Source organism: Cupressus sempervirens, chromosome 7, assembly GCF_028749045.1.
Source record: "Cupressus sempervirens isolate cs-2001-9-10 chromosome 7, ASM2874904v1, whole genome shotgun sequence".
Taxonomy (NCBI): domain Eukaryota; kingdom Viridiplantae; phylum Streptophyta; class Pinopsida; order Cupressales; family Cupressaceae; genus Cupressus; species Cupressus sempervirens.
Window position 1 is genome coordinate 489817933 of NC_143124.1, and position 19897 is coordinate 489837829.

General features: G+C 35.9%; 1 pseudogene; it reads left to right on the plus strand.

Annotated features, from left to right (window-relative positions):
- Positions 1 to 19897, plus strand: part of LOC149547686 (RNA-dependent RNA polymerase 2-like) — a 137698-nt pseudogene that overhangs the window by 92750 nt on the left and 25051 nt on the right.

Consider the following 19897-nt stretch of genomic DNA (forward strand, 5'->3'; position numbering starts at 1 on the left):
TTTATGAAGATTAATATATTTATATTTTGAAAATCATTCACAAATATTAATATAAGTAAAATATAATATAATAGTATAGTATAATATAATAGTATAATATAATATAATTTAGTATAATATAATATAATATTATATTATAATATGATATAATATAATAGTATAATATAATAGTATAGTATAGTATAGTATAGTATAATATATTATATAATATTATATTATATAATAGTATAATATATTATATTATAATATAATAATTATAATTATACTATACTATAATATTATTATTATTTTATTATAATTGTATAATATAATTATATTATATTATAATAGTATAATATATTATATAATATTATAATATAATAATTATTATTATACTATAATATAAGGGTATGTGCAGGATCATGGTGTGCCAAAAAGTGGCGATGTGAAAAAAAATAGAGTTTGAAGACATCTACAAGCGCTTCAAAATTCGCTCTGACTTTTTTCCACCTATCTAGGTACCAAACCTGGAAGAAAAGGCCGAGCTTTATTAGATATCCGATTTGACATCGGATATCTGATCATATATCGAATATCCAATAATCAATGGCTTATAACATTATTATTATTATATTATAATAATATAAAAATATTATATTATCATAGTATAATATATTATTTAATATTATATAATATAATATTATAATAATTATTATTATTATACTATAATATAATAATAATAATATTATTATTATTATATTATAATAGTATAATATTATACTATAATAATAATATTATATTATAATGTATTATATTATAATAATATAATATAATATTTAATATTATAATATATAGTAATGTAATATAATATATATATATATATATATAATATAATATAATAATAAAAAAGTAATATATTATAATATAATATATAATAAAAAAGTATAATAATATAATATAATATAATATAATACATTATAATAATATAATAGAATAATATTATTATTATATAATATAATAGAATAATATTATTATTATATAATATAATAATAATATTATATGATAATAATATAATAATATAAGATTTTATTTTATATTATAATATATATTAATGTAATATAATAAATATAAAATATAATATAATATAATATAAAATATAATGTAATATATTATGTATAAAATATCATATAAAATATAAGATACATGTTATATGTTATATATGTTATATCTTATATAAAATATAATATGTCGTTTGTATTGGATATCCGATATTGAATCGGATATCCGATATCTGTAACATTACATAAAGAAAATCAGACCCGCGAGCCCTTATTTCGCATATTTGGAGGCCAGTAATTGCACCGTAATTGGATATCGGATATCAAAGTTTTTTTTATAGTTTTTTTAACTCATTTTTAACCTAAATTCAACAGATTTTAGTATGATTTTGTTTGTTTTAGTTGAATCTAGGGTTTTTATGAAAAAAATGGTTAAAATTAAGATTTTTTTTTAAATATATATTACGTTTTGCAATTCAATAGGAATGGCTGATCAGAATGATGACACTGAGGCAGGGAATAATATTCTTCGTAACCCCCCACCAAACAATCTAGTACCCCCACAAAACTGTCCACCAAATGATCTTCTACCCCCTCAAAACCCTCCTCGAATCGAGGATTTGATAAATGAAAATCTCACCGAGTTGAGAGGTTTGCATAGAACATATAATAATGTACCGGCATTGGCTCCTATGTTATCCACGTTAAACACCATAGTGGATAACATTGAAACCCTTACGAACCAACAAAATGTCGATCTTCATTGGCGTGATGAAATGCACGAGATGTTTGATGATGGTTTGGACTATGATGAGGTTGTGGCCCTCAACATAACCAAAGATGATTTGGCTAGCCTTTTTACAAACCCGAAAATAGGTTTACCAGTCGACCCAAAAAAATCCAAACTATCGATTAAATGGTGCACAAATGATGCCATACGTGCAAACTTTTGGGATTGTTGGTGGATGGTCTTTGATATCCCTCCACATGGCAATTTAGACATACCATTTTATTTCCTTAGAAAATTATATGCAGAATTTGTGTTGAAACTTAAAGTGAAATATTGGAGCATGAAGCCCAACATGGGCTTAGGACTAGGAGCTCCTCAAGATAGACCCTCTTCCTAGTGGAATAAAGCTAGCACTTTTGTCCCCCCCCCCATTGATATCTCCCCTCCTCCTCAAGTGCAGCATCTAGATATTATGACAGAGGCTAGCTCTCAGACCATCAGAGTCATTCATAGGTTGAGTAGCCTAATGATATCTCAGGCTAGGTCAGTCTTGCCTCCTCGTGTTGATGATGTTGGTGCCAGTTCATCATCGGCTAGCTCATCACACGTTTGTGTGTCTCACACTTGCATTACATGCAAGAATATTTGTCTGGGTCCCATAGGTGATCTTCCTGAGTATCATTTTGTATTAGATGAGGATACACCAGACACACGTGTAGAGGCTACAGACCCTGATGTGAGAGACGAGGGGAATGTAGAGGCATGGACTCCTTCGGTGTTGGTACATGTATACATTTTTTTGTTATGACATGCGATTTAAAGTTAATTTTTATAATAGAGTAATTTTAATTTTTAAGCCATATTGACTTTTATATGTATGTGATCTTCATTCATGTTTAGTTGATGACCGAGGAGGAGCTCAGACAGATTGATGATGCCATGCTCTCGGCCATTTCATTTGGCCTTGAGACATCTACGGTACATTATGTTGTGTTTGCATTTTTTTTCTATTTGATATTGTAGCATATATGGTTGCTAAACTTTCTTTTATCTTGCAGGTACCACCTATCCTAGGGGCACAAAGTGCAGGGGGTGAGCTAGCGCGCATTGACAAAGGAAAGGTAATTAGGTGCTTTCTATTTGATTAAATATCGATGCATTCTTGTAACATGTTTGTGGTAATCCCATTTAATTACATTCTTTATTTTATATAGGGCGTGGCTATTGGCGATGAGCATGTACAGATTTTGCATCGTAGACCATCAAGGATTTCCATTTGCATTGAAAGCCCCATTGTATGTATAAGTATCATTTATTTTTTATTATCCTTATCTTCATTAATAAATTCAAAATTGATTTCCATGATATTAACAACTACTATTTTGTATCTCATAGGAGACTCCTAGTGCACATGAGGTCCGACGGGAGAGTTATGTAGATTTGATGACATGACCACTCTTTCCTAAGGAGGAGCCTACAATAGTAAGTTGTAGTTTGAATTTATGATTAAATATGTTATAAATTTAGCATGCTATGAATTATAATGTTATATTTTAAATTGTAGATTCATCTAGCAAACATATTTGAACATATACAACCCACAATCAGAGAGGTAGAAGCATTGCCGAGGGCATATGAGAGGACTCCTGACCAGCGCAGGAGGTCGATGAGAGAGGTATTTATTATAAAATTTTGATAGTATAAATCTTCATTACAAAAAATATTATTATGCATTTGAGTAATTCAATGTTAGATACAAAGAATCATATAAATTTAGTAGTCTAACTTTGGGTTTTCCATTTTTGTTTATGTAGGATGCATTTGATCCACCTAGTGCAGTGAAGAGGCTACATTTTGATCATCCACCAACACCCTAGGATATTATAGTTGTCGTAGGATGCATCATGAGACATTTTGAGATGGAATATGCCACATTGTATATTTCTAAACATTGATATTATACACATTCTGATGGCATGATCAACCACATTTTGTATATGGATCTATGTATTTTGATATATATATTTGAGTACTTTGTTTATGGATAAACTGGTCTATTTTGATATGTTAATTATTAATAAATGGTATATTATAGTTCAAATTTGTATTATTGATTCATATTATATAAGTAGTGGTTTGTATAGATTTATGACTTATAAGAATGTATGGTCTATTTAGCACTTATTGCATTCTGGTAATGCTAATATAGATGACAAAACTTCTTAAAAATCTCCATCCTTGCACTACTCTAACTCAAAACCTATTTAACCATAAAAATTTCAAGATCAAAATCAGTCAGTTCACTAACCCATTTAAAAATTAATATCATATGAATTCAATATTTATTCTCAACATCCCTGGCACTAGAAAAGTCTTATTCTGAGTGGTTGAGCTAACCAAATGCTTTTAACATATATTTTGTCTTTTAAACTAAACTGTAATAACATAAAAAAGATGTGTGACTTATACAGATAATAATAGGAATAGAAGACATATAAGTAATTTTTGTAACATTAAATACTAACACATGATGCTAGATTCTTGAAGAAGCACCTCAGCCTTCTTACTTATTGTTTGTTGCTTAACCCTTTTCTAAGCATACTTACATGCTAACTTTCTATCACACCCACCTTTGATAACTAAGCATTTTTTCAATGAGGAAAAGGCAATTGCTATCACAAACTATAAAAAAAGGTATACAATTTCTAAGGGATATCAAATTTTGCTGCTCAGACAAGGTTTTAAATTCACCTCCTATTTCACACGCAATTGTCTTTTTATAAAAAATATTATGGTGCTTGCAGACTTGGAGTAGAATGCTAATAAAGTTAACATGTGATGTTATTTATTTTTTTCGCAATGGCAGTTTGGTCCAAGAATTTTTAAGAAGGTTGCAGTGTAGAGATCATGTTTGATAGTTAACCAGGATCCTTACAAATTATGCAAAGAGGACATTGAGATTATCTGGTGTAGGACAACAGATTTCTTAGCATTTTGTAACATTGAATAGTCAAATGCATTTTGTCTGAAACTTCCTGATGGTATCGAGCTTACTAAAATCATTGAAAGCTTGCCTCTGCATAGAGCAATGACAAAGCAACTTATTCTAGAAAATGGCATTTCATTTTCTCCCTTTCCACGTATGGTTCCAACTGTTAATGTTCCAGAGGGTGTTAATCTATCTTATGAGATACTATTTCAAATCAACTCTCTTATTCATCATGGGATACTCAGTTGCCCAACACTAAATTGTCACTTTTTTGATTTGTTAAATAATGAGAAGAAATCAGCTTTGCACATATGTCTGGCCTTAATATAACTGCATAAATTGAAGTCGACATGTTTTGACCCAAAAACATGGCTTCAAAATCAAGTAAAGAAGCTGCAAACTAGTCAAAATTAGTTGAAGTCTCTAACAATTTCTAGACGTAATGACACATTGAAATTCCATTGGGCCCCAGTTACTCTAACTAGGGTCTACTTTTTGGGCCCCGACTTGAATATTTCAAGTCGAGTGACAAGGCATTTTTCAAAGTATGTTGATGATTTCCTCAAAGTCTCTTTTGTGGAGGAGGACTTTAATAAGCTTCATTCAATTGCTTTGACTACAAAAACTGAATATGGTTTTAATGCAAGACCACAAAGATCACAAGTATATGATAGAATATTGTCAATTTTGAAGGAAGGCATTACAATAGCCAACAAAAGGTTTGAATTCCTTAGCTTCTTGGCCAGTCAATTGAGGGAAAATTTAGTCTAGATGTTTGCCTCAAATGATGAAGTTACTGCCGAGCCCATCAGAAAATGGATGCGAGATTTCCACTGTAAAAATGATTTAACCATACATGCCACGAAAATGGGGCAACCATCTAACTCTTTGAGGTAAATATTAAATGTTTGAGATCATGAAGTTTCCCTTATTTTTGATAGTTACGTTCGTATAGATGGTATCAACTACTAATATTCAGATGGAATTGGGAAGATTTCTTTACGTCTGGCAAAGCAGATAGCTCATATTTGTCGATTGAGTATGCCTCCTCCTTCAGTGTTCCAGATCAATGTGCCAAATCCAAACGGAATGTGATCTCTTGAAAATGAGATAGGTTATTTTAGGCCTCAGCATCACCATCGTGTAGCATTTGATAGTTCATTGATAGCCCTCATGAGCTCTGAGTTATGACCCTCGAAAGATTGACCTCAAAATGCACTTAGAGAACCTTGGGGACTCCTCAGTACGAGGTGGTTGCGGACGATGGATGGTCTCCATGGCTAGAACAAGGGTGTCACTAGGGTTCACTCACCCACCCAGAGCTAATGGCACTGACAATTCGATGCCAAGATCACCAGTTTCAAAGTTGCATTGTGGTGCACCTATGAACTGAGGCACACTACAAGTTTTGGCATCGAGCGAGATCATTGTGCCGAATCCAAACAGAATGTGATCAATTGAAAATGAGATGGGTTATTTTATGTCTCAGCATCACCATCCTATAGCATTTGAAAATTGATTGATAGTCCTCACGAGCTCCAAGTTATGACCCTCGGAAGATCGACCTTGAAATGCACTTAAAGCACCTTGGAGACTCCTCGATACAGGGTGGCCGTAGATGATGGATGGTCTCTGTGGCTGGAACAAGGGTGTGACTAGGGTTCACCCGCCCATTTAGAGCTAATGGCACTAACAATTCGATGCCAAGATCATCAGTTTCCAAGTTACGCTGTGGTGCACCTATGAACTGAGGCACACTGCGAGTTTTGGCATCGAGTGAGATCGTTGTGCCGAATCCAAACGAAATGTGATCTCTCAAAAATGAGATAGGTTATTTTAGGCCTCAACATCACCATCCTGTAGAATTTGATAGTTCATCGATAACCTTCACGAGCTCCGAATTATGACCCTGGAAAGATTGACCTCAAAATGCACTTAGAGAACCTTGGGAACTCCTCGGTACGGGGTGGCCACAGATGATGGATGGTCTTCGTGGCTAGAAAAAGGATGTCACTAGAGTTCACTCACCCACTTGAAGCTAATGGCACTGATGATTCAATGCCAAGATCAGGGATTTCAAAGTTGCGCTACGATGCACCTATGAACTGAGGCGCACTACGATTTTTGGCATCGAGCGAGATCATTGTGTTGAATCCAAATAGAATGTGATCTCTCAAAAATTAGATAGGTCATTTTAGGTCTCAGCATCACCATCCTGTAGCATTCAGTAGTACATCGATAGTCCTCACGAGCTCCAAGTTATGACCCTCAGAATATCGACTTCGAAATGCACTTAGATCACCTTGGAGACTCCTCGGTATGGGGTGGCCGCAGATGATGGATGGTCTTCGTGGTTGGAACAAGGGTGTGACTAGGGTTCACCCACCCACCCGAAGCTAATGGCGCTAACGATTCAATGCCAAGATCAGCAGTTTCAAAGTTATGCTGTGGTGCACCTATGAACTGAGGCACACTGCGAGTTTTGTCATTGAGCGAGATCATTGTGCCAAACCCAAACAGAATGTGATCTCTCAAAAATGAGATAGTTTATTTTAGGCCTCAACATCATCGTCCTATAGCATTCAACATTTCATCGATAGCCCTCACGAGCTCTGAGTTATGACCCTCGGAAGATTGACCTCAAAATGCACTTAGAGAACCTTGGGGACTCCTCAGTACGGGGTGGCCACGGACGATGGATGGTCATCGTGGCTGGAACAAGGGTGTCACTAGGGTTCACCCACCCACCTAGAGCTAATGGCCTTGATGATTCGATGCCAAGATCAACGGTTTCAAAGTTGCGTTGTGGTGCACCTATGAACTGAGGCACACTGCGAGTTTTGGCATCGAGCGAGATCATTGTGCTGAATCCAAACGGAATGTGATCTCTCAAAAATGAGATAGGTAATTTTAGGTCTCAGCATCACCATCCTGTAGCATTTGACAGTTCATCGATAGTCCTCACGAGCTCTAAGTTATGACCCTCGAAAGATCGACCTCGAAATGCACTTATAGTACCTTGGAGACTCCTCAGTACAAGGTGGCTGCGAATGATGGATGGTCTTCGTGACTGGAAAAAGGGTGTGACTAGGGTTCACCCACCCACCTGGAGCTAATGGCACTGACGATTCAATGCCAAGATCAGCGGTTTCAAAGTTATGTTGTGCTGCACCTATGAATTGAGGCACATTGTGAGTTTTGGCATCGAGCAAGATCATTGTGCCGAATCCAAACGGAATGTGATCTCTTGAAAATGAGATAGGTTATTTTAAGCCTTAACATCACCGTCCTGTAGCATTTGACAGTTCATTGATAACCCTCATGAGCTCTGAGTTATGACCCTCAAAAGATCGACCTCAAAATGCACTTAGAGAACTTTGGGGACTCCTCGGTTCGAGGTGGCCACAGACGATGGATGGTCTTTGTGACCAGAAAAAGGGTGTCACCAGGGTTCACTGCCCACTCGAAGCTAATGGCACTGATGATTCAAACAGTTCTAGCCGTTAGGAGTTAGATTTTGAAAAGCTATCAAGAAAATTGGCAATTTTTGTGCTAAGACAAGTTTTATTGCAAATTTGATTGCAAATGGACTCTACAAACTCCTAGGGACCCTAATAATGTTCTAAACATCTAGACTTACCTAAAAAGAATGGAATTTATCAAAAATCCACTTTATTGGACCAATTGATGGCCAAGGCTTATAGTTTCACCATGGGGTCTTGTGTCCATTACAAATGTGGATGGTCACAGGGAGATCATTAGATCTATCCCTAGACCTTATTACATCAAGAAAAGAAAAATGATTAGGTGTTTTGCACTAGCGTTCCCTGTATTTCATTAATGTTATTGGACTAAGAACCAGTTTTCCTCTTAGTTGGAAGGGTGGCCCTAAGGGTTCAAGACTAATGGGTGATGTTGAACCACCTTGGCAATGACTAGTTCATTTGGGGAGGCTTGAGACTGCATGCAAAGAAATTCTTATCGATTTTACTCTTGTATCAAGGGGTGGGCCTAAGAGCTCAACATATTAGAATGATGTTAAATCACCATATTAATGAATAGCTCATTTGGAGATGGTAGCTAACCAAAGCTTAGATGATTATTTTTATAGTATTGTAAAAGTTTTTTGTGAGAACCTTGCTACTAAAAATTCAGAGTATATGCAATTTTCCCAATGATTCTAAGCATGGTAACCAATGGAGGAAGAGTTGGCATATGCATGGTAACCATGATGAACCAACAAAAAGGAGAAACACTATGAACCATGATGCACTTGAACATAAAGATGATTATGGAGAACATCAAATGCAACATGTTGCTTCAGTCCCAAATGTTGACAATATACAAGTGATGCAGAGGATAAGGTGATGGACCCAAGTAACAACCTAAAATGACCAAATTTGTAACAATGTGCCAAGTGACCCTTCTAGGTCCTGATGGTCAAATCTCACAAATGGTCAACTCTAGGAGGTTTTAAGGCTTCAATGAGTCTTTTTTGACATATTCACCATGTTCCAATACTTACCCTTGAGTTTCAATACTTTTCAAGCCAAAATTCACAACATGCCAAAATGTTGTCTATGCAACTTTACAATTATGTGACAGCAGCAAGACAAATAGGTGGATAACTTTTGTTTTTTCCAAAAGAATCTTTGAATAAATGAATGTTTTGGATACACTTTATCCTTTCACAAAACATATATAAGAATTAGATAGCCTTCCTTAGGAAAATATCAATGAACTTTCACACTTCTATTTTTTAACAATGTAGAAAAAATGCATTTACAAAGCAACCACTAGAAGGACTTAAGATCTGCACTCCAAACTTTGCATAGGCTCCTAAAATGACTTCAATTAGACAAATCCACTCTCAATTTCATTCTATGGGTTCCCAAACCCCAAAAGCCCCAGTTCACCTTCTCAAAACCCTTGTTCCTAGGGCATCACCAATCCCACACGTGCCAAGCCTTCTTCGACTAATTCAAAATTCATACATCTATGTTTCATCACCATAAACATGAATCAACTCACAAACACTGCACTCTTTAAGGAAAACCTCTTCCTATAGGACTATCCCCTCACTTTCAACCCTTGTTTTCACCCTTTTATGTTTAGTGGCAACCAATTATTCTGGTTAGTTGATCATTTCAGAGTTAGAAGACATTATACATGTTAGGAAAATGGCATTCCATGAAGAATCAGGTAAGCATTTCATGGAATGACCATTATTAGATGAAAAAATTGTCAAAATGCTTATGAAAAGGACTACTATAGCTAACAATCAGCAAGTTAGATGAATAACCCTTAAAAATGAAATCAAAACTTGGTCCTAAACTTCCTTACAAATCTTAGAAGATGCCTCAATGTATTAGAATATCATAAAGAAATTAGAAACTCCAAAGAACCTTCAAATTGCTATTATAATCCAAGATTTTTTATTCAAAACTCTAAATCAGTCCATACTAACTGCCCTTACAGTCCGTACAAACACTATTTATAAGTTTCAAGGGATGATTAATAACCCCCTCAACCACCTCCAGTCAGTTTCACTTCCTATTCCTTCATAAAATTTATTTCCCTCCAAAATGCTCATGTAGCTGTTACATTCAAGATTTGAATTTTCTAAAGCAATAAGCTAAATTTTAAGTGACTTATTGAATGTTTCAACTTATGAATTGACTTGAGATTATTATCAAACCTTATTAGGACCTATCTAATGACTCACTTACCCTATGCAAACCTAGCCATTACTAAAATTCAAATCTCATGGTCCTTTACAACTTGTCAATATGAAAGCCTTTCAAAACATTATACAATATTATGACTCTTTATGCTTTCAAATGCCATGATTGGTTGCAAAATGGAAGAAAACAAGTATTCTAATTTTTCATCTGTACTTTCTAGATTTTTCTTATTTGATTAGTTTGATAAAAATAGTTTTAATAATCATAATGTCAGCTTTATGTCAAATAAGGAAAAAGCCAAACTTGTAATAAGATATCCGCAAGCAATTATCTTTCATATAGTTATAAATGCTCTTAAAATTGTCCTTATAGCCTTGTATCACATGCAAATATGATTTGCAAGAACTTTTTTCAATATCTTCCTCTTATAATTCCTTACAAAGAACCTACCAAAATACAAATTAGAATGTGCAACTAATTTAACCTATCTTTTTCATTATTACAAAAACCATATACTAAAAAACTTCATATTTTACATCATAATATATCATAAATCTTAGGAATTCTCCCCAATACCACCCCCCTCCAACTCTTTATGATGTACCTACATTCCAATATCATAAAAAAATTAGTAACTTATTTTATTAAAATGGATAATCATTAGTTCATTGAATCATTATGAAGAAAATAACATAAGAAGTAAATATACCTAGTCGAGTGTTCCAATAGGGTCCTCTCTTTGTTTTAGGTCTCCAACAGGGCTTCATGATCAGCATTAGCAATAGTAAAAAGTTCTTTTACTTTTGGTCTTCCTTGATGCTTCAACAACTTTACATTTGTTGCTATAATAAGATGCGAATATATGAGAATTATTTTGTGCTTCTGATAGTCTTTGAATGCAGGAATTTCGTTCCTTCTAAGCATGTATGTTCGCAGCCATGTTCCACCAACAACCACTGAACTAGTAGGATATGTGAATCCATCATCATTTGTGATCGATCGTGTAAGTTTTTGTTTACCTCTTACACAATGTGCTAACCAATAATCAAATTTCTCATCATTCTCTTATGGTGCAACCAATGCAAAGACATGTCCTAGCTAAAGTAGATCTGATAGATGGTTATGCTCAAGTGAACTTACCATGTCATCATTTCTGATAGAGGGTATAATAGACAATGGAGTAAGTTAATGTGGAGCCCATGTGTCCACCCATTCACTTGACTCACAGTGATCCCAATCACACTGAAAACAACTATGACAAAAATAAGCTGGTCGTCGTGTCCAAATGGTCCACGTACTAGAATCAGAGCTCCGGAATGAATGCATTTTTGATGAGTCTCTCATTGTAGCACAATCTAATCTATCAGCTTTGGACCCTTCCTCAACCAACCAAAAGAACCTACGTACCACTGAATCAAGAGTCCCCCCTTGTGATAATGCTAAACTACACTAATCAACAATTCTACAAGCATCAACAAGCTCTACTGTTGAAATCTTCAATTGCTCCTTAACTAGAGCTCTCTTCAGACATGCCCCTGCTCCATCATGTTCCCCTTTTCCATGGCCAGACTCAAAAAAACTCCAAATATGAGGCACCCCTCTCTCTACGTGCATCTTACACAACAAATAAAACATTCTTGAATTGACTTGTACAGTTACCTGACCAAATGATATGTCTATTTATAGCAATTGCATGCTCATGTAAGAAATCAAAATAATTCTCGAAACAATGTTGCACAAACTCATGAGAGTGAGATCTATCATCACTCATATAAAAATGATACTCTCTAATAATCTTTCGATTATCTTCCGCACTATCAAGGGCATGTCTATATGTTATGTGAACAAAAATAGCAATCTGAATGGAGTTGTAATACTGAGATTGTGTCTCATTTTGAGGTTGCAATGTGTAGTTCTCAGCAAAATCAACAATTGATATAATAGTGCCAATGGGAAAAGTATTCTTACACATTCTAAATTGTTGATCCAACCACTAAGACCTATGCCTATGTCTTGCATACTTGTAAAAAAAAAATTCCTTGAAATCTAAAATAAAACTAGCCACACTGATATCTTTTCCAACCAATTCACATCTAGAGCTCTCACCCCCACTCTTCAATATTTTTTTCACTATTGTCTTTACAAGATCTTGTTCGCACCCCTCATGGAAACATGTGTCAAACTTGGATAAGCCACCACATTCTGAACACTTCTCATTTAAGAAAGCATTTCTATAAAAGAAACAACCATCAACTCTATGACATAAAAGTTGATCTAGCAAGTCTCTTGATGATTTTGGAAGCCCACTAGCCCCACAATCCTCCAACATTTCTTTACTATGCAAAGTAGAACTGATGGAGTGTAATAGTTCATGGTGCATAAAAAACTGAACATGATATTTGCAACAACATGTATTTTGAATTTTGAGTGGCACACAATAAAATGGCTTCAAAGATTCAAAGACTCTCTCTAAATTGTTTGAACAACATAGTTTGACTTACCTCCAAATAGTGTTTAAAATGTGGCATGCGGTCTCTAATGCCAATTCTCAACTTTAACACATCTTTAGCATTGGGTGATACTCATGAGTTAGAGTGCCAAAATTGTGTAATTTCTTCCTTCACATCATCGGATAGCTTCTTATCAAAATGTGGAAGTCTCCCACCAAATGCCCATGTTTCATTTTGAAGAGGATCATCAATTTTGTCTCGTTGACTAAGTGCTCTTCTCAAAGTAGTACGATTTAGATTCAAATCAATACAAGTTTTTCTCATATATCTACCCTTTGTCAAATGATGACTTACCAAAGAGGTTGTAATAACCCTTCGAGTAGCTCTGTTATCCTTCTCCCTGCTATTTTTCTATAATGTCCCATTTTTTGGGAGGAATTAATTATAAAGTTATCAATTATAAATTAAATAAAAAAAACTTCTAGAGGTTGCTAGAAGAAGCGGAGAAAAATTAAAAAGGGAGGCCGACCTATCAAGGGAAAAAGAATAAATAGGCATTGAGGGCTCATTGCCTATCATCAAGATTTATTATTGATGTTTGCTTATGTGCGTTGTGGAGCCTAGGGTTTTTGCAAATAGTCACAATTGGCCATTGAGCATGAAAACTCGCAATTGGTACCCAATTTTGAGGGTGTGAGAGATCACCTGAATTATTGCAGCTGTGGGAAGGATATTTCAGTCCTTTCATCTGTGCTTAATTGTTGATTTGGAGTTTCCAGTGGAGTTGCACTTTCACCATATCATCTTTAGCAGTCAGTCTCCAGTATCTAATCAATCCAGGTTCTCATTTCAGTTTGTATTTGTAATAAGTTCTCAATTGTATACAGCCAGTTAGGGTTATCTGTAATGTGCCAGGTCATAATGTTTTAGTGCTGAAAATTGACATATCATTTGTAAAAACATTTGATTTTCATTGAATGAATACATTGGCACTATTATTTCTTTTATTTCAGCAATATATTTTAGCGGTGTATTAAATTTAGGGTTTGTTTAGTGGCCTACTGGTACGGGCCATTACAGTGGTATCAAAGCGATTTTCTTCCAGCCTGATAGGGTTACCCAGCCACCATTTAATTTAGTTTAAAAAGGAACCAACATAACTAAGAATATGGCAGAGAGACATTCTCAAAGTCCATCCAGAAGTGTACAAAATGATGAGACTTTACAGCAACAGGAGAGGCTTCTACAGTCAATAGAGGCAAGTACACAAGCAATGATGTTTATGATGCAACATTTGAATGGGGAAACTAGGAGGAATAATCATAATAATGACTAGGATGACAGGAGCATAGCAGGATCACAACATAGGACACGGTTTGGAACAACTAACAAACCCACACATCCTACATTTAGAGAAGAAACTCCAGCACGCACACTTGATGCCATGGTAACAGATATTGTAGATGAACTTTGACAAATGAGGAATGAGTGGGATTCATTACCAGAATATGTATTGGATGGATGGACATTTGACAAGTACCTGAACTATAGAGCTGTCAGGCAGAAGCAAGTAGATAAACACAATGAGTTGCAATAGGTCACCAACAAGTTGGTATTACCCACATTTGATGGCAGTGGAAAAATGACTACTCGTGCTTGGATTCATAAGGTGGATACTTTCCTATCTCTAAAGACTATGACAGAATTTGAAGCACTCAAGTATGCCACTTTGCACTTAGATGGGGTAGCACACGATTGGTGGACACATGGCATGATCACATTGCAACACAATCAAGTAACCACTTATCAGGAGTTTGTGGATAGATTGATAGAAAGGTTTGATAAAAAAAAAATCTTGAAGTTTATTTCTGGGAGTTAGCCCAATTGAGACAGTCAAGAGGCTTAGAACAATTTATCAATGACTTCCAGAAGCTTGCAGTGATGGTCCCTGACATTTCAGAAAGGAGGCTAGTCATTTTATTCATAGAGGGATTAACTGAACCACTCAAGGGGTGGGTAAAGGCCTTTGATCCTCCTACATTACAGGAAGCCATGAAGAAAGCCCACAGTATGGAACTTGCAGCTCCGGCAAACCAATTTAGTTCAAAGAGTTCTTCATAATTTAGAGATAACAAAGGGGAATTCAGCAAGGGTAAAGAGAAGGTTAGTGACTCAAAAGACAAGCTAGCTACACCTTGGGATAAGGAAACACTTAATGACCTGCGTAGGAAGAAGCTATGCTTCTTTTCCAAAATTCCCTATGAGTTTGGTCATGATTGTCCTATGAAGCCTAAGGGGAAGGCTAACCGAGTGATGTGGTCTTATTATGAAGGTTTAGATTAAGACATCTCAGAGCACCATGATGAGGATCCTAATGAGGTAGAGGCTTACCAAGAGGTAGATAGTGCTAAGAAAAAAGAGGCTCCAGAGATACATTTATAGGAGGCACATTTGTCTAGTATTCAAAGAGAGGGATCTTTCATATTTCGAGGAGTCTTGGCAAGACAAAAGATTATTACTCTATTGGATACATGTGCCACACATAATTTCATTGATGCATGATTTGTGGAGAGGCGTGGACTCATTACTAAGGAGTTTGAGGGACTAAGAGTTAAGGTAGCTAATGGATATACACTTCGTTGTGATAGGATGGTGCGAGCTCTACCTTTGCGCCTGAACAACTATGAGTTTAAGGTAGACTATCATGTTGTCAACATGGGTGACATGGACATAGTACTTGAGATGCAATGGCTACATTCTTTGAAGGAGGTTACCTTGAGATTGGAGGATATGGAGATACGATTCGTGGTGGATGGTAGGACTCATGTGTTGAAGGCTATATGTAATGGTGATGTTAGGACTATCTCATTTAGGCGGTTGGAGAGATTAGCCAGGCATAATACTATAGAGTGGGCAGCAATATGTGCCTTGATGCCTACCCAGGGGGAGCAACATAAGACTGAATATCATCCAGATATTCAAAAATTGAGAAACAAGTATGGGAAGGTATTCAATGAGATTCCACCTGGCAGGCCACCAGACAAAGGTATTGAGCACATTATCGAGTTGGAGGAAGGTGTTGAGCCTATCATGATCACACCATACCAGCACCCAAAATGACTCAAAGATGAGACCGAGAGGACCATCAACGAGTTGCTAGCAATGGGACACATCAGACCAAGTAAGTCACCTTTTGCATCTTCCTTTGTTTTGGTAAAAAAGAAGGATGAAACTCTACGAATGTGTATTGATTACAGGGTGTTGAATAAGAGAACTATAAAGAACAAGTATCCCATCCCATGCATCGATGAACTAATAGATGAATTGCATGGGGCTTGTTATTTCACAAAAATTGATTTGAGATTAGGCTATCACCAGATTAGAGTTCAAGAGCGGGATATTGAAAAAATTGCTTTCAGATGTCATTATGGGCATTTTGAGTTTGTAGTCATGCCTTTTGGTTTGACTAATGCACCTGCCACTTTTCATTCCACTATGAACAAGGTCTTTCACCATCAATTGAGGAAATTTGTGCTAGTGTTCTTTTATGATATTTTGATCTATAGCAGGACATGGTAAGAACATTTAAAGCACTTGGAGACAGTATTAAGCATTTTACAGAGCGAGTCCTTGTATGCCAAGGAGTCCAAATGTCACTTGGGGATGACAGAATTTTTGTATCTTGGACACATCATTAGTGCATAAGGAGTGCAAATGGATCCTGAAAAGATCCGTGCTATTGTTGATTGGCCACCACCAGAGAACCTTACACAGTTAAGAGGGTTCCTTGGTCTATGTGGATTCTATTGCAGGTTTGCTAGTGGCTACTCACAACATGCAGTTCCCATGATAGATTTGCTGAAGAAAGGGGCATTTGTATGGACTCGGGAGGCACATGAGTGTTTATGTGTTTCAAGAAAATAATGACTACATGCTCAGTATTAGGATTACCTAATTTCACGAAGCCATTTGAGCTTCAATGTGATGCTTCTGGAGAGGGAGTTGGTGTTGTACTCATGCAGGAAAAGCATCCTATAGCCTATGAGAGTAGGAAACTCAGAGGAGCTGAGAGATCATTCAGTATATACGATAAGGAGATGTTGGCCATCATGCATGCCTTGGCCAAATTTAGATAGTATCTTTTGGGCAACAAATTTTGTATTAAAACTGATCATAATAGTTTGAAGCACTTTTTGGGATAGCGGGACCTAAATGCTCGTTAGCAGAAGTGGGTGAGTAAGTTACAAGCATATGATTTTGATATCACATATGTTAAAGGGACAGAGAATATTGTTGCAGATGCTTTATCTCGTAGGCCACACCTCACTTCTATGATTCAGATATCAGAGGATTGGCGACACTTGATTGTAGCAAAATATGCCAAAGACATGTGGGCCTCTTCTATAGTGGAGGGGACAACAATCGACACCAGATACACTATTATAGATGATTTGATCATTTACAAGAACAGGATTTACTTAGTCCCAGGATCGAAAGTGAAGTAGTTGATTTTTAGAGCATTCCATAATTCACCTACAGCAAGCCATCCTGGGTATTTCAAAACTTACAAGTTAGTACGAGAATGATTCACTTGGAAGGGACTTAAGGCTAATGTTTTTGCAGTATGTACGTGAGTTTCATGTTTACCAGCAGAACAAACAAGAGCACACTTATCCAACAAGGCTCCTACAGCCACTTCCTATTCTTGACAGAAAGTGGGAGTGCATCTCTATGGATTTTATTATGGGCTTGCCTAGGGCCCAAGGACATGATTGTATCTATGTGGTGGTGGATAGGCTGAAAAAATATGCTCACTTCTTCCCTATCACTACTACATACTCAGTAACTCAAGTGGTAGAGGTCTTCTTTAGGGAGATTTTTAGATTACACGGTTTGCCTCGAAGCATTGTGAGTGACAGGGACAACCGCTTCATGAGTCACTTTTGACAAGAGATATTTCAGTTGTGTGGTACTGAGCTTACACCTAGTATCAATTATCATCCACAGAATGATGGTCAAACAGAGATTGTAAACAAATGGGTGGAAGGGATTTGAGGAATTATGTGGCAGATCAACAACGAGCTTCGGTTAGATGGATATATCTCTATGAGTATTTTTACAATACTACATATTATATGACTATACAAATGACACCCTTCATGGCACTTTACGGTTATGAGGCACCTAGTTTCTTAGATTTGTTGTTGGGAGACAGTCGAGTACCCCGTGCAGGTGAACTATTATAGGAAAGTAAGGATATAGTTGCTACTCTTAGAGACAACATTGCTAGAGCTCAGAACCAGCAAAAATAGTATGCAGACAAGAAGAGGATTGAGTGTAGTTTTGAGGTAAATGATATGGTTTACCTCATGTTGCAGCCATATAAGCAGTCCACTCTCAAGAAGAGTGGTACAGAGAAACTCAAGCCACGCTATTATGGACCATTCAAGATCATCAAATGAGTTGGTGAGGTGGCTTATGAGTTGGAGCTTCCCACAGATAGTTGAGTGCACAATGTGTTTCATGTATCACGTCTCAAAAAGGCGTTGGGTCAGAATGTGATGCCTTCTACAGTATTACCTCCCTTGGATGATGAGGGGAAATTGATCTTAGTGCCAAAATTCATTCTAGATAGTAGAGAGAAGCAGCTTCACAGGAGAGTAATTAGAGAGTATCTAGTTAAGTGAAAAGATTTACCTATTGAAGATGCTACTTGGGAGGGAGAAGTGATTTTGTAGCATCTAGCATTAAGATTGCTTGAGGCCAAGCAATTTTAGGAGGGGCGGACTTGTAATGTCCCATTTTTTGGAGGAATTAATTATAAAGTTATCAATTATAAATTAAATAAAAAAAACTTCTAGAGGTTGCTAGAAGAAGCGGAGAAAAATTAAAAAGGGAGGCCGACCTATCAAGGGAAAAATAATAAATAGGCATTGAGGGCTCATTGCCTATCATCAAGATTTATTATTGATTTTTGCTTATGTGCTTTGTGAAGCCTAGGGTTTCTACAAATAGTCACAATTGGCCATTGAGAACAAAAACTCTCAATTGGTATGCAATTTTGAAGGTGTGAGAGATCACCTGAATTATTGTACCTGTGGGAAGGATATTTCAGTCCTTTCATTTGTGCTTAATTTTTGATTTGGAGTTTCCAGTGGAGTTGCACTTTCATCATATCATCTTCAACAGTTAATCTCAAGTATCTAATCAATCCAGGTTCTCATTTTAGTTTGTATTTGTAATAAGTTCTCAATTGTATATAGCCAGTTAGGGTTATCTGTAATGTGCAAGGTCATAATGTTTTAGTGCTGAAAATTGACATATCATTCGTAAAAACATTTGATTTTAATTGAATGAATACATCGGCACTGTTATTTTTTTTATTTCAGCAATATATTTTAGCAGTGTATTAAATTTAGGGTTTGTTTAGTGGTCTACTGGTACGGGTCATTACATTTTCCCAATGCTATTGAGAGCATTGACAAGATTCTTCACAATAATGACATTTCTTTCCAACTTTTTATTGCCATGAATCTTCAATTTGGAAATCATAGGTCTCATCTTTTGCATCTTTAATAAGTGCATGAAAAGCTAACATTGCTCTACCACTGTCTTGTTGCCAAAAAACATCTAATATAGTCTTGAAGCCCATAACCGAATGGTTCTTTCTAATTTTTTTCCTTCCAAACTAGTAATAATCATTTCATCAATTTCAATTATCCATTTTGGTGTTTTAGAACCATCATGTCGATTATAACTAGGAGATATGTAAGGTTCTTGTACATTAGGTTCCTGTGCATTGTCATGTTCGACATGGTCAATTATGCAATTTGGATTATGACTTGGTAGCATTTCGTCTTCAAATTTTTCATTCTCTAAATTTTCAATTTCGGCATTAACCTTTTCAATAGGTACATTTTCATTCCCCAACTGTACATATTCATTATCTAACTCTATGATTTCACCTTTGACTAATTCATCGTCAACTTGACTGATATTTAGCATAC